The 13,488-nt window shown below is 43.8% G+C and overlaps 1 long non-coding RNA gene across 1 annotated transcript in view; it reads right to left on the bottom strand.

The window, feature by feature from the left end:
* Nucleotides 1–3,120: 3,120 nt before the first annotated feature.
* Nucleotides 3,121–13,488, bottom strand: part of LOC130834997 (uncharacterized) — a 42,617-nt gene continuing 32,249 nt past the window's right edge. Inside the window, exons 2-4 of the long non-coding RNA XR_009048812.1 lie at nucleotides 8,690–8,827; nucleotides 3,674–3,762; nucleotides 3,121–3,287 (exon numbers count right to left, since the gene is read on the bottom strand). This is a non-coding gene — a long non-coding RNA (uncharacterized LOC130834997). The remainder of the gene's footprint in view (nucleotides 3,288–3,673; nucleotides 3,763–8,689; nucleotides 8,828–13,488) is intronic.

The following is a 13,488-nucleotide window of genomic DNA, read 5'->3' as shown; positions in this document are numbered from 1 at the left end:
GAATGCAAATTGTGACCTTACCTGATAGGAATGGAATGTCCGGCTCCTACAAGTTCCTGTTAGGACCCCCTACTATGTGTGTAACCCATGGCAACTCCCTTGCTCTGTAACTGCCCGTGACCTATAGTAATTTGTAGCCAATCAGTTTGTACCACTTATAGCTGTATGTTTTAACCTATATAAGGAGAAGACTCCCCTGAAACGGGGCCCCAGAATTTTGGAGCGTTAGCTGGTCTGAGTCTGACGGCTCAATAAACCTGAGTTCTCCAGCTCTCTGAGTGTGGTGCTTGGTTTCTCGTGGAATCAGCTTTTTCTGCAACAATACCACAGAAACTGAAAACAGTAGTTTCCTATTGGGAGGGGAGGGAGGAAGGCAAAGAAGAAAACAAAATGAAGGGAGTGAACATTTTTCATTGGGTGCCTTTTTATAATTTTAGATTTTTGAATCATAGGTCAATAGGCACCTATTCAAAAAGTTACATTTTTTTTCCCCTTTGTGCCAGACTGTTTTGGGGCCATGGTTCAAAAAGTTACATTTTTAAAAGGCCACCTCCCAGAGTGAAAATCAGCAGAAATGTGATACATTTGACCATCCCTGCCTAGACACCAAACCACCTCTCCCCCTCAGCGGGTGGACAGTGCACACTGATGAACGGTGCCCATGGGCTTGTCAGGTTCCAGGGTACACAGGAGGCTGCGTCTGAGACATTTCATTGGAGGATGTTTGTCCATCATGAAAACAGAATCTGGTCCAGAGTGTTAAGGTTAAAAGAGAAAATAGGTTGTTGAAAACCAAGAAGATGATTTCTAGTGCAAAAGAAAAGGAAGATTCACAGCATTTTTTGAGTTGTGGAACACAGAGAAATTACATTTAGAGATGTGTGTGCTCTGAAGAAGGGTGTCTCCAAGTCATACAATTCACTGTCCCCTGCTATCAAGAGACCCCCCCTCAGAAACAGGAAAATAGCCCATCCTACGTGAGCTATTGGGAAATATGGGGTCCTGGCAAATTATCTGCATCAGTGGAGTGTCTGATGTGATTATTTTGAAAACACCACCTAATGAAGGGGTTTGAGCTTTCTCTTCTGCAGGTCCACTGATCAAACTCAAACGGAGGTCCCCAAGATAAAATGGACTTATTTATCCTCTAAGCCATCTACTTGAAAATCAATAATATTTCAAATTTAATGAGTTGTAAGACAAGTAAATTAGAGTTTGGAGTAAGCAATATTGATTAGATGATTCTGTCAACTGGAACCTATAACTTTCCTCTGTAATTAGTATTCCACGTAGGGTATGATGCACTCAACGCTTGCTGCTTTGGCAAGGAAATCAGAAGTCCGGCCATTCCTGTAATGAGAGAGCTTTTATAGCTAGCTGGCCATCTGAGCCCTGCCCAGTGTGGCCCTGCCCTTTCCCCCTGCAGCAGCAGGCTTCAGTGACAAGTGGCTTTCCCAAGCACTAATTACCCCTCGCTCTAGTCACAGAGCATCAGTGAATTTGAAAATCAAAATGAAGAGCGGCAACTAAAAAAAAATTTTTTTTAATAAAAATCATTGTGGAAGAAATTGCCTTCAGTAAAAGAGCATCTGTGGAATGAAGTGTAAATGTTAAAAGCTCTTTCAAGCTCCCCTAGCAGTTTGCATTTCATAGAAGCTTGGGGATGGGCAAAGTGGATTTCTCACCAAATTGACTACAAAAAGGACAAAAGGGCAGAACTTAAAACATCTACTGTCACAGTTAAACATCAAACGTCCTACCTTTCAACACTAAATCACCTTGCCTACATGAATCTTTCCTGCCCCTTCCAGAGGGAACCTTATTTTTCAGATCTGAGTGATGGTGGCTTTTTAATTAATTAATTTCATTAATGTTACATGGAATCTCTGACCTTGGAGGAGTCCTGGATCTTTGGAGTGAAGTGCTCCCCAGCCCCTTTGGCTCAGGAAGAAAAATTCAGAGATTGCATGAGAAATTGAGCCACTACGCAAAGCCCCAGCTGGTTTAAATATGGAAAACAGAAAAGCAAGCAGTGCTTTCTAGGTTCTGTAATTGAGAGTATGGGCCATGGTGTGGTAGGGGCATCACCTGGTGTGAGCTTGCCAGAGATGCAGGCTTTCCTGCCCCTCCCCCAGAGCAGCAGAATCCGAATCTGCATTATAATAAGATTCCCAGGTGATTTTTGTAGTCATTCGAGTTTGCATTAGAACATCTAGGTTTGCATTGCAGCTCTGCTCTTTCTAATTGTAGGATCTTAACCAAGTTACACAGCCTCTGTGTATTTCAGTGTGCCTGACACATAATAAGCACATATATATATATGCAATAATCTTGAGTGGCAAAAGCAGATGCACAGAACAGAAAGAAAAGAGGTCTGGAGATTAATGAGAGAGAGAGAGAAGAGCCTTATGCTATGGTATCTGAAACTCTAGCAGCAGAAATGATTGAGGATCTTATTCAAGAATAGAGAAATCCAATATTATTGGTATTATTTATCCCATGAAAAATCTCTACTTAAAGCAACCACACAGTTCACATGGGAGATATCTGGGGGGATATGGAGAGACAGATACTCAAGGAGAAAGAGCCACTGACTTCCATTTGGGTGGATACTGATACAGAAGAAGAATATAAACAGAGAATAAGCCTTCAGCAAAAGCCAGGAATAGGAGTCAGAGATGACCAGGAGAAATGCAAAGTCATCAGAAGCAACAGAAATCTTGGGGAAAGCATGGACTTCCTAAACCATGAGAAATAAGAACAGGGGTCTATTTTCTCTAGAGCCTCAGGGCAAAGGTGAACTCAGCTGATTTCAGGTTGCCACCCCCGCAGATCCTCAGTACATGGTGAGGTTATAATTAGGCTTGACATGCTGGCATTGCAACTCCTCCACAAACCTGCTCTTCCCCTGCATTGGAGCCTTTGTTGCCATTATAATGGCTACTCTGTGCACCTAGGCCAAATAGAAATAGGGAGACAAATTTTGGAGGAAGAGAGAGATGGCTTTATTTTTCTGCCAGGCAGAAGGGAAGACACAGCAGGCGAGCACCTGAAGAACTGTGTCCCCCCACCCCCCCCCCCACCCCCCCAGGAGTCAGGGAAGATTTTATACTTGGGGCTTGCAGTCTGGGGTATGTGATGAGGATCAAGGTGGTGAAGGTCTTGCACTTTTTTTCCTTCCCATTATTTCAAAACAGTCATAGCTGGTGTTAGGCCGCCCGTAATTGGGGTCCGGCAGTCTGTTAATTGTCCCTTTGCCTCTGGTTTATTGGCTGGAGACCTTCTTTCTGAAATGCAGAAAAATTTGTTACAAAGGTCATATGGAATGCAGGTTCCAAGTTGTAATAAGGTTAGGGAATGAGAGGCAGGATGTAACTCACACAGAGTTAAGGGTGATAGGTGCTGGTGTAATTTACATAGTATCAGGGAGTTAGATTTTTAGTAACAAATGTGGTTACTACAAATCGGTGACAGTTAAAGTAAAACAAGGAATGTTTAACTCTCTCAGGCCAGGTTATCTTTCTCCTTAGCTTGTTGGATGTTCTCTTTGTTTTCCTTGCTCTCAAGAGGAAAAAGAGCAATCACTTCTATTTGCATCACAACACCTTCAAGTACAGAAACCCCACAAACAATGGAGAAATTTCAGAGAAGCGAGTGGCAGTCTGATACTTACCAGGTCTGCCAACAGACCTCTTGCCTTTGAAGCTTTCCAGCACTCATAACAGCAAAGAAGCCTCAGCTCGTGGATCTTGAAGAGCATTTCTAAAATTTATAAAGAGAAACATGGCTTCCATCTAACATGCTTCTATTAAGACCCCCAATTTTCAGAGTCCTAATATGTGTGACCCAAGAATCAAGCAGATGGAGAGGAATGCAGGCTGAGGGGGAGCCTAGGGCTTGAGCTCCAGACTCACACATTTGCACACATTTATTCCTTCCTCCTGCCTCTTTCAGGATTCCACAGTGCTGTTGGTCAGGAAAAATGTGTGAGAACTCAAATGAAATCAAGCCATTGCATCACACAACATTTAGGGGTGCACAGGTTTTCTCCTTTATAGATGGCCTCTTAGAGGCATGATGGCTGTTAACAGAGTGAAATCATTTACAAAGAATCAGCATCATCCACTGTATGGCTTTCTGGCCCCCAGGAAAACCTTTTAGGCTTTCAAGGCTTAAAACGAAGGAAAACTTCTCCTTGAGAGGGACCATCAAAGTCCATTCATCCCATTAAGTACCCTTGATTCTCTTGGCATGATTACTTTCTATAAATGTTTAAGACTTCTAATGTGTCCTCTTTTCCCATGAAATAGAGGAAAATTACTTAAGAGCAGAGAACTTTCTCTGGCTTACTCATATTTCTTCTTCTAGTCTCAGCTCAACTATTTTATCCATGGGGAAGCTTCTCCTGACCCCCCGGGCAGGGTAAGTTGTCTTACCTCTGAGTGTCTTTAGCGGTGTCTTCATGTCACTCCCTCATAACTTTTTATTTTATGTTGAGGTTATCTTTATGTGTCTGTCTCTCCTACAAGACTGTATACTGTTCATCATTGTACCCCTACCACCTAACACTGTGCCTGGCACAAGACAGAAAATCAGCCCAGAATCAGTGCTACGATAAACAAGGACAGCTGTTGCTTTCTTCCTCTCCTGAGTAGTAACTGGGAACATTAGTCTCTTCTCCCAGCTTCACAGTGGGGTGATCTATCTAAAGAAGATAGAGACAACTGAAAATTCCCAAAACCAGCCTAGGCTGGAAGCTACATTGGGTGAGGGGACTTGTCTTCCCTGTTTTGCACTGCAGCCCCAGATCTGGGCACGGGGTCTGCCCATGGCAGCTACCAGCAATGGACACAAAGACACACCACCCAGACCCCGTTTAAGGAAGGACCTGCTGTCCTCTGCACACAGCCTTCGGTCATCAGTGCCTTCAGAAACTGCTTCAGCTGTGCCTTCTCTTGCCTGACGTCATGGTCTTCCCAGAGCAGCCTTCATCCAGTGAACGAGCAAGAAAGGGGTACAGAGGCACAGCCACTTTGACCAGATGTCCACAGGACGACCCCAACAGACAACATCTGCTCCAGATCCCCCCTTTCTGTCCATGTTGTGGTGTGGCTTCTCCCTCTGTCCAATAAATGTTGGTCCCTAATACTTTGCTGCTCAAACTCTAACTCAGTGGAGAGCCCAACCAACAGCAAACACGTTTGTTGAATGAACAAATGAGCGGAAAAAAGAACGTATGAATAGATTCAAGTACAAACAAATAAGTAAGAGCTGTAACTAGAAAACAGTTCAGCCTCGCTAAATGACTCCCACTGCATAGAGTCAGAGCAGCTAGGGACTGACTTCCCTACCTAGATGCAGTGGAACCCAGCTCCTGCTCCTGTGCGTGTCTTCGGCCAACTGCTGTGACACTTCACATCGTCCTTCCAGCGGCCCTATTGGGTGGAAGCTCATAGGTCTCACTTTAAATAAGGAAAGGAGGCTCTCAGAAGAGAAAGAACTTACTCAGTATCACACAGCTAGTGAGCGGCTAAGTTGGAATGTAAATCCTTTCTACCTGGTTCCAAGTAAAGCTGCTCCATGGTTCCTATCCTCCTCTACAAGTGATAGCAAATATTTCGCTGGTGACCCCTTCTCAATACGGTCAACAGACTGGCTGGAAGCAAACATTTGGCCTGAACATTTCCCTCTATCCAGCTGGCTGCTCCAATTAGAAACTGTTACCCTTGTTCCAAATGCAGCAACTCAACCCTGTGTGGGCAAATAGATGTTACCTGGATGATTTCACTTTCCTTTTTGGTCATAGGGACATATGAAGTGCTGCTTTTCTGTGTGATAGATACTAACAATAATAAAACTTAATAACAATCATGAGAAAATAATTGTAAAAAACCATCTTTACTAATTGAACAATCACAAGGAAATTTCTTATAACATTTACCTAAAATGAGGATGGAATATCGTCTATTTAATTACGCAATGATACAGCTTGTTCCAAAAGCAGTTTAAGGGGGACTTAAAAATGTACTTCTGTAAACAGAGTCACAGACATAGAACATAAAAGGACGGTGCGCAAAGGGGAAGGGGACAAGGAAGAATAAACTACGAGTTTGGGATTAACAGATACACACTGTGGTCTATAAATAACCAACAAGGACCTACTGCACAGCACAGGGAACTATAGTCAATATCTTTTAATAATGGAAAAGAATCTGAAAAATTATATATATGTACAAATGAATCACCATGCTATACACTGGCACAACATTGCACATCAACTGTACTTCAACTTAAAAACAAAAACTTAAGCAGCCAAAAAAAAAAAAAAAAGCTTCTGTATAAACAGAGCGAGGGACTTTCAAGTCATGACGGACCCTTCTCTTCCCATTGAGGCAAAATTGAAACATCATTGGAAACTAGACAAATCAGTACTTCTCCAAATGTTTGGAGGAATTCCCTCTAACTACAGTGGGGAAATGATCCCTTCCTGTATCCAGGCTCTTTGCGTTGAATGTCACAGTGCCGCGTCACTTGGATTCAGGGCTTGACATGTGTCTCGCTTCGGTCAATGGGAGGTCAGCAAGGGTGGTATAAGCAGAACCTTGGAAAGTGCTTGTAAGATCAGGCTTGCTCTTGCTCCTGCTCCTCTATCATTGCTGAGAGAACATGTCCACCTGGCCAGCTAGAAAGACATGGGCAAAGAGGCCCCAGCTAAGGTGCCCTGTCCACATCCAGCCTGGATCAGAGCCCCCAGCTCATCCTCTATTGTATGAGAAATATAGGCTTGGGGTCAGATGATACTAAGTTTCCCAGGAGTTTGCTACACAGCAAGATTTAAAACATAGAATGGACCCAGGTAAAAGACAGTTGGTAGCCTCCACTTGCTTTGATCTTTGAAAAAAATGGCAAAGCTACCATCCTTGCATCCCTGAAATAAATCCCACTTGATCATTACAAGATTATGAGTCAGTTGCAGAGTCCTGCTGACGTGACCTAGGCTACCTCCCATGTCTGTGGCCCTGGCTGGACAGCTGGGTCCACCTGGCTGATCTCCATGTATCTCATCCTCCATCATGCTAGCTCTGTCTCATGGTGGTAGTGGGGTTCAAAAGAGAAAGCGGACACACATGTGCTTCCCAGCCTCTGCTGGCATCGTCTGCTACTGTTTCATGGGTCAAAGCAAGTCACGTGACTGAACCAGAACCAGATGGGAGAGGACTGCACCATTTCCAGACAAACGGGTTGGACACAAGGAGGCCAGTTAGTGGAGCCATCAGTGTGATCATTCTCTTCCATGCTCTCCAGCCACAGACCACCAGGAATACCCCTGAGCAAATTGGGTTTACTATCCATTTTGGTGAGGGTGAAGCCAGCCTGGAAAACCTTGGGGTGTCTCAGGAAGGGGATATTGGAAAGGGCTTGTGATAGGATTTGGGCTTGTGTTAAGTAATTTGGGGATGCAGGGCTTTTCTCCGGATTGATGCTCTCAGGAAGCAGAGGTAACGTTAAAATTGGGCATCTTGATAAATCTTATCTAGAAGGAGGGAAGACTAGACAAAGGCTAAAGCTGTCATTCACACACACACACACACACACACACACACACACACACACACACTACTGTATATAAGATAGATAACCAACAAGGACTTACTGTATAGTACAGGGAACTCTACTCAATATTCTGTGATAACCTATATGAGAAAAGACTCTAAAAAGGAATGAATGTATATATAACTGAATCACTTTGCTGTACATCTGAAACTAACACAACATTGTAAATCAACTATACTCCAATAAAATTAAAATTAAAAACAAACAAGCAGCAGTCATTCGCATTAGCCAGGATACGGAGGTTGTTCGATCATGTTGTGGTTTGGACAATGGTCACATTTGGTCTACGTTCAGACATGGTTGTGAAGTGATCTCATCTTTGTCTTGATCTGTCATAGTCACAGAGTGGCCAGGTCTGATACTGACGTCCTGTGCAATCGTTTATGACCAACAGGAGGGCACTAAAGTCCCGCTGTGATGCAGGCTGGCTCTGGGAGGTCAGCGGCGCCTTTTCTTCTTATATCACACACACTACTAGTTATCACAGAAATTGTACTTAATGCTTTCATCAGTCATCCCAAGAGGTGATTCAAAATAAAGAACTCGATAAAAAAAAAAGCTTTGATATAAAAGCACCAACCGTAAACACTGAACAGTAAAACACAGAGCTCTGTTCAAATACATGTTATAAATGTGGTTACACACTATCAACAGAAATCACCAAATAAAACAAATAAGCCCTATAATAAGAATCTATTAATAGTAACATTGGGGTAGAAAACCTCATATTAACAAAAGTCAAGAAGGGAAAAATAGAATTTAAAATGTATAACCTTTCTCATTTTAAAGAAGTCAGAGCACAGTGATTCATTTTGTTTCCTTTGATGTTTGCAGAAATATACATGCCAAAAATTGTTGATAAACTTAATGAAAACTACTTACAGTGTGAAAAAAAGCAGAATATTTACCTTCCAAATGGTTGGAGGAAATAAAAGCAAGAAAAAAAAATTTGTAGCATAAAATGGGAAAAAAAACACCAAATAATGTTTTTTATCATAAAACAAAATGGCTGAAGACCAAACACTGCTCCTGTTTGCACCCAGTCCCCACATACAAGGCATCCTGACGCACTCACTGTTTCATGCAGCATCGCAAGAAGCTGGCTACTTGGTCGAGGCCCCTCTGATTGATTCTCTGAAGAGTGGAGGCTACACCTGGGTGACTCTCAGTGCCCTTCCTGGAGTGCAGGCACCGCTCACGGTTGATGACAGGTCTGCAACAAGGTGAGAACAGAAATTGAGAGAAGCATTTGAAACTTTTAGCAATTATTGTCTGTTGAAACTACTATTTAAAAAATAGTGCCTGTATTTTTGAGGCTCCTGTAAGGTAAAAACTCTAGACACACTCCTTTACTTTGACCCTGAGACCGCAACTTGGGGATGTTTTTTCTAAGAATAAAATTATGGATTAGGGCATGGGTTTATCTATAAAATTATTAAATTTGGAGTAATGAGAGACTGGTTAAATACCTAAGTGCCACCCATAGAATAGAATAATATATAGCTATTAAAAATTATGAACTAAATAACATTGAAATAGGTTTACAATACACAGTTGAATACAAAAACAGACTGTAAAACAAGATGCGTGTGCATGTCAGGGGAGGATCTTGGTATTAAAATACCAACAGATATGAGCCTAACATGAATCCAGTTTCAGACAATGGTGCAGACACATTGTAGGCGGAGTCACAGGTACAAAGATACACACAGATGTGGACACAGACCCAATGTTAAGAATGATTACTTTTGTGCTGTGCTGTTATATGCCACCTTTATTTTTCTTTTTCCCTATCTGTATTTTTTTAGCAGGATCATTAATTATTTTTGCAATAAGGAAGGATTAATTGTCACCCAGGTGTGTTGCCATGGAGCTCTGCATCTCTGTGAACGGATGCCCGCTCACCTCTGATTGTCTGCTGAGCCTGCTCCCTCTAGATCACGGTCCTGGGAGGCAGGACCACCCTATGCTTGGTGCAGACACAGTACCCCACACTGAGCTGTCAGTGAGGACATATTTGCTGAGCTAAACTGAATGTGTTGAATTGTCAAAAGACAGACATTGGACAAACGGGCATCTGTGTAATTTCCCAGGAAACAGACTTTTTAATTGATCCTAATTGACCGGGTTGCGATCTGACCAAGGTACGGAGACTTCACGTCCCTTGAACTTGGTCGAGGGAAAGGTAAACAAAGCCACTGGAAGCGTTCGCTAGGCCTGATGGCCACTTCACTAGGCAGTCCTCCCAGCCTGTCAGGGTGGGCGCAGCTATAACGATGTATCCAGTTGGTATTGATTCTTTTCAGGCAATTCAGAGGGAGAGTTTTTCATGAAACTGTTTGGGAAATGGAGCAAGTTCCCGGATGGGCATATCAGCAGCAACGATTTTTCACTTAGTTGCTGTGTGTTCGTGCCTTTCTATAATACTGCTACTCTCTGAAACATATGCGCTGGCTTTTCCCTGAAGAGACACAGTTCTTTCACACATACTGAGCCCAGTTTTCCCATTTCTCAAGTTTCTCTCCGAGAGTGAGAACTTCGAAAGACACGTTAGTTCTGTAAAGTGTCTGGATGTTAATTTACTGACAGACAGCTATTGCTGAAGGAATGAAGGCAGCTTAACGCCATCTGACTGGACTCCCAAAAGCGCAGAGCCTCCCCAAGACTCTCATCATCCTTATAAGTTATGTGTGAAAGAACAAACAGCAAGTGGAACATCACATCGATGTAGAAACTGAGGACTGTGAGCTGTGATGCTTGCCTAGCACATAAGCCTATGTAATGTGTTGAATGGTGGCCTCCAAAATGTACATCCACTAGAACCTCAGATGTTCCTCATTTGGAATAAGGGTCTTTGCAGACATACTTCAGGTAAGAATTTCAAGACGAGACTGTCTTGGATTCGAGTGGGCACTAAATCCAGTGACAAGTCTTTAGAAGAGTAGACAAAGGGAGATTGACACAGAAACACGTAAGGAAGAAGGTCATGGAAAGACAGAGGCAGGGATTGGAGATTTGCTGCCACGAGCTAAGGAATGCAGGAGCCACCAGAAGCTGGAAGAAGCCAGGAAGGATTCTCCCCTAGAGCCCCTGGCAGGAACAGGGCCCTGCTGACAATTAGATTCCAGCCTCCAAAACTGTTCTTTAAGCTACGAAGTTTACGGTAATTTCTTGCAGCAGCCCTGTGAAACGAATTTATTCATAAAATCGCTATTCTAGAGTACAGCAAACAGATTTGAATCAATCATAGGAGCTTATGGGACTGTATGTTTATTCACAAGCCTGTATGTGCTTAATTTTTCAGCCCTGACTTTTCTGTATGTATGCCCCCATATTGGTGACGTGGGCAAGATAGGGCTGAAAATGTGGACCTAAAAATGGGTACCTCTTTTAAGCAGGGTTTGCGTTGTTTTTTGTTTTTGTTTTTTTAATAAATTTATTTATTTATTTTTGGCTGCATTGGGTCTTCGTTGCTGTGTGCGGGCTTTCTCTAGTTGCGGCAAACAGGGGCTACTCTTCATTGCAGTGCATGGGCTGCTCATTAAGGTGGCTTCTCTTGTTGCAGATCACAGGCTCTAGGTGCACAGGCTTCAGTAGCTGTGGCACATGGGCTCAGTAGTTGTGGCTCACGGGCTCTAGTGTGCAGGCTCAGTAGTTGTGGTGCATGGGCTTAGTTACTCTGCAGCATGTGGGATCTTCCGGGACCAGGGTTTGAACCCATGTCCCCTGTGTTGGCAGGCAGATTCTTAACCACTGTGCCACCAGGGAAGTCCCTAAGCAGGGTTTAAGTTTTGAAAAGATGCTTTCTTTCTCTTCTAGCCCATCTCACCCTGAGACAACACCTAATATTTAATCACATCACAAATCTTGGAAGGTAAGAGTGTATAGGAGTTGGGAACATGGGCTATGGAGTTGACCATACCTACCACTCCCTGAACTGTGTGACTTTGGCCAAGTTGCTTCACCTCTCTGAACTTCAGTTTCTTTGTCTGTAAATTAGCGCAGGGGCAGGCGCACAGTACTCAATGTTCAAAGTGCGGAAAGCAGTAAGTAGCAGATAGAAGAACAATACAATACAACTCTGACCACCACTCTCCATTTCCCACTTCATTCATCCTTTAAGGCTCAGAAGTGAGTGATTAAATGAGGGAAGATAAAAATCAGAGTTGGAGGATAAAGTTGATGGGAAAATCAGGAAGAATCACTACCGAGTGGAGAAGCCCAAGGAAAGTCATCTAACGATCCCTAGCTATTATCAACGGTGCTGTTGAATTAAGATACACTCTGGAGCTGGTATTCTATTCTAAGCAGCTCCATCCACAGAGAGAGCTATGAAAAGAGGATAAAATGGAGACCAAACAAAGCATGTCTTAAACATAGTATTTTGGAAGTGATGACAAAAAGGACTAGGCCATGAGGCCCACTCTTGGTGCCGGTTAGTAATGTGAGTTTGGACAAAGTCATAGCCCCTGGTTTAGTTCTCCCATCCATGAAAGGGGGGAGATTTGTTCTCTTCCTCCCTCTCTCCTGGGAGAGATGGGAGCAGATCCGAGATAGGACTTTGTGAGATGGGAGAGCTCTTTGAGAGGAAAATGCTCTGACGAAGGTGTATAATCTGTGCCTTTCTGATGGCCTATCTTCTTCACAATGAGAAAGCCTCCCTTAAAAGCGCCGCAGGCTGTAGATTATCACAGAGCTGGGGTTTTCGGGTCATTTCTCCCTCCTGGTATCAGGCACTGATCAGCAAATAGGTTTATGAAGAGGGCCTGCTTGCCTGTTACTGTTCATAATTTCCCAGGCAGGAGCAGCAGCCAGAAGTGACAGCCAAGCCTCCCAGGAGAATTGCTGAATTTGGCAAGGAGCTAAAATGCACCTCATAGCTTACGGATTAAACCATTATGCTTACTGCTGTCACCACCTCCATTTACAGACCCTTAGAGCCGCTGAATGTTGAGATCCTCTCCAGGTTCCTGCAGGCGGTAAACCTTAGCAGCCCCTCCGCTCTCCTGCCTTCCGCCGCTGCCCACAGCACAACCACCACCAATACACGTGCCACACCGAGTCACGGAAAATTGACAGTGGGGCGGTTGTTCTAACCCTTCATCTTTTGAAGGTGGACACTGGGGTCCGGAGACCTGAAAGTGTCCATCAAGGTCTCAGGGAAGGTTAAAGGCAAGGACAACAGTAGGTCCTGGGATCCCTCAGCCAATGCTCCCCCCTTGACACCAACAGAGAACGACTCGTGTTATTGAGTTTGGTGTGCCATCCCCACCGCCTGCATCCTCACAGCCTGAATCAACGCGGGGAACTCAGAGCTCCATGAAAGACCAAGCTTTCAAAGGCACCTGGGTGACCCCAGAGAGAGGCTGTGTTTCAGTGATTGACTATTTAGTTACAGCTTCCGGTTGCCCAGCAAAATCGTTCCAATTTTAGTACATGTGCTGCCAAAGCAGGCACTGCCCAGCAAAATCTATCATGATTGTGTTCCCTTCAGCTTCTGCTTTTCCCTGGAGTCAAGGTGAATGTACAGACCTTCTATAGCTCTTTCCTCGTGAAATATGCCCTTGGGCTGCAAGATTCCAATTATATGCTTTGGTGAAGTGTTATTTGTTGGAGAAAGACTAAAATGAACTGGAAGAAATGAGGGCCGTCTATGACTCCCAAACATTTTTTTCCCAGGTGGCCTCTTCCACAGGAGTAGACTTTTTGGCATCTACCTGGGGTCTACTTCCCAGTAACCCTATCAGTCACCACCAGCGACTTCTAACATCTGTCATGTGTTCCATGGGGCCTAGCCCTTCACCTTGAAACGCACAGGCCTGCCACCTGCTTCAAGTCCAATAAAAGGAATACGTCTTGTCTAGTTTTCCTCAC

This window comes from Hippopotamus amphibius, chromosome 13, assembly GCF_030028045.1.
Source record: "Hippopotamus amphibius kiboko isolate mHipAmp2 chromosome 13, mHipAmp2.hap2, whole genome shotgun sequence".
NCBI classification, from domain to species: Eukaryota; Metazoa; Chordata; class Mammalia; order Artiodactyla; family Hippopotamidae; genus Hippopotamus; species Hippopotamus amphibius.
The sequence above is the reverse complement of the archived record's forward strand: the minus strand, read 5'-3'. Positions and strand labels throughout refer to the sequence as shown.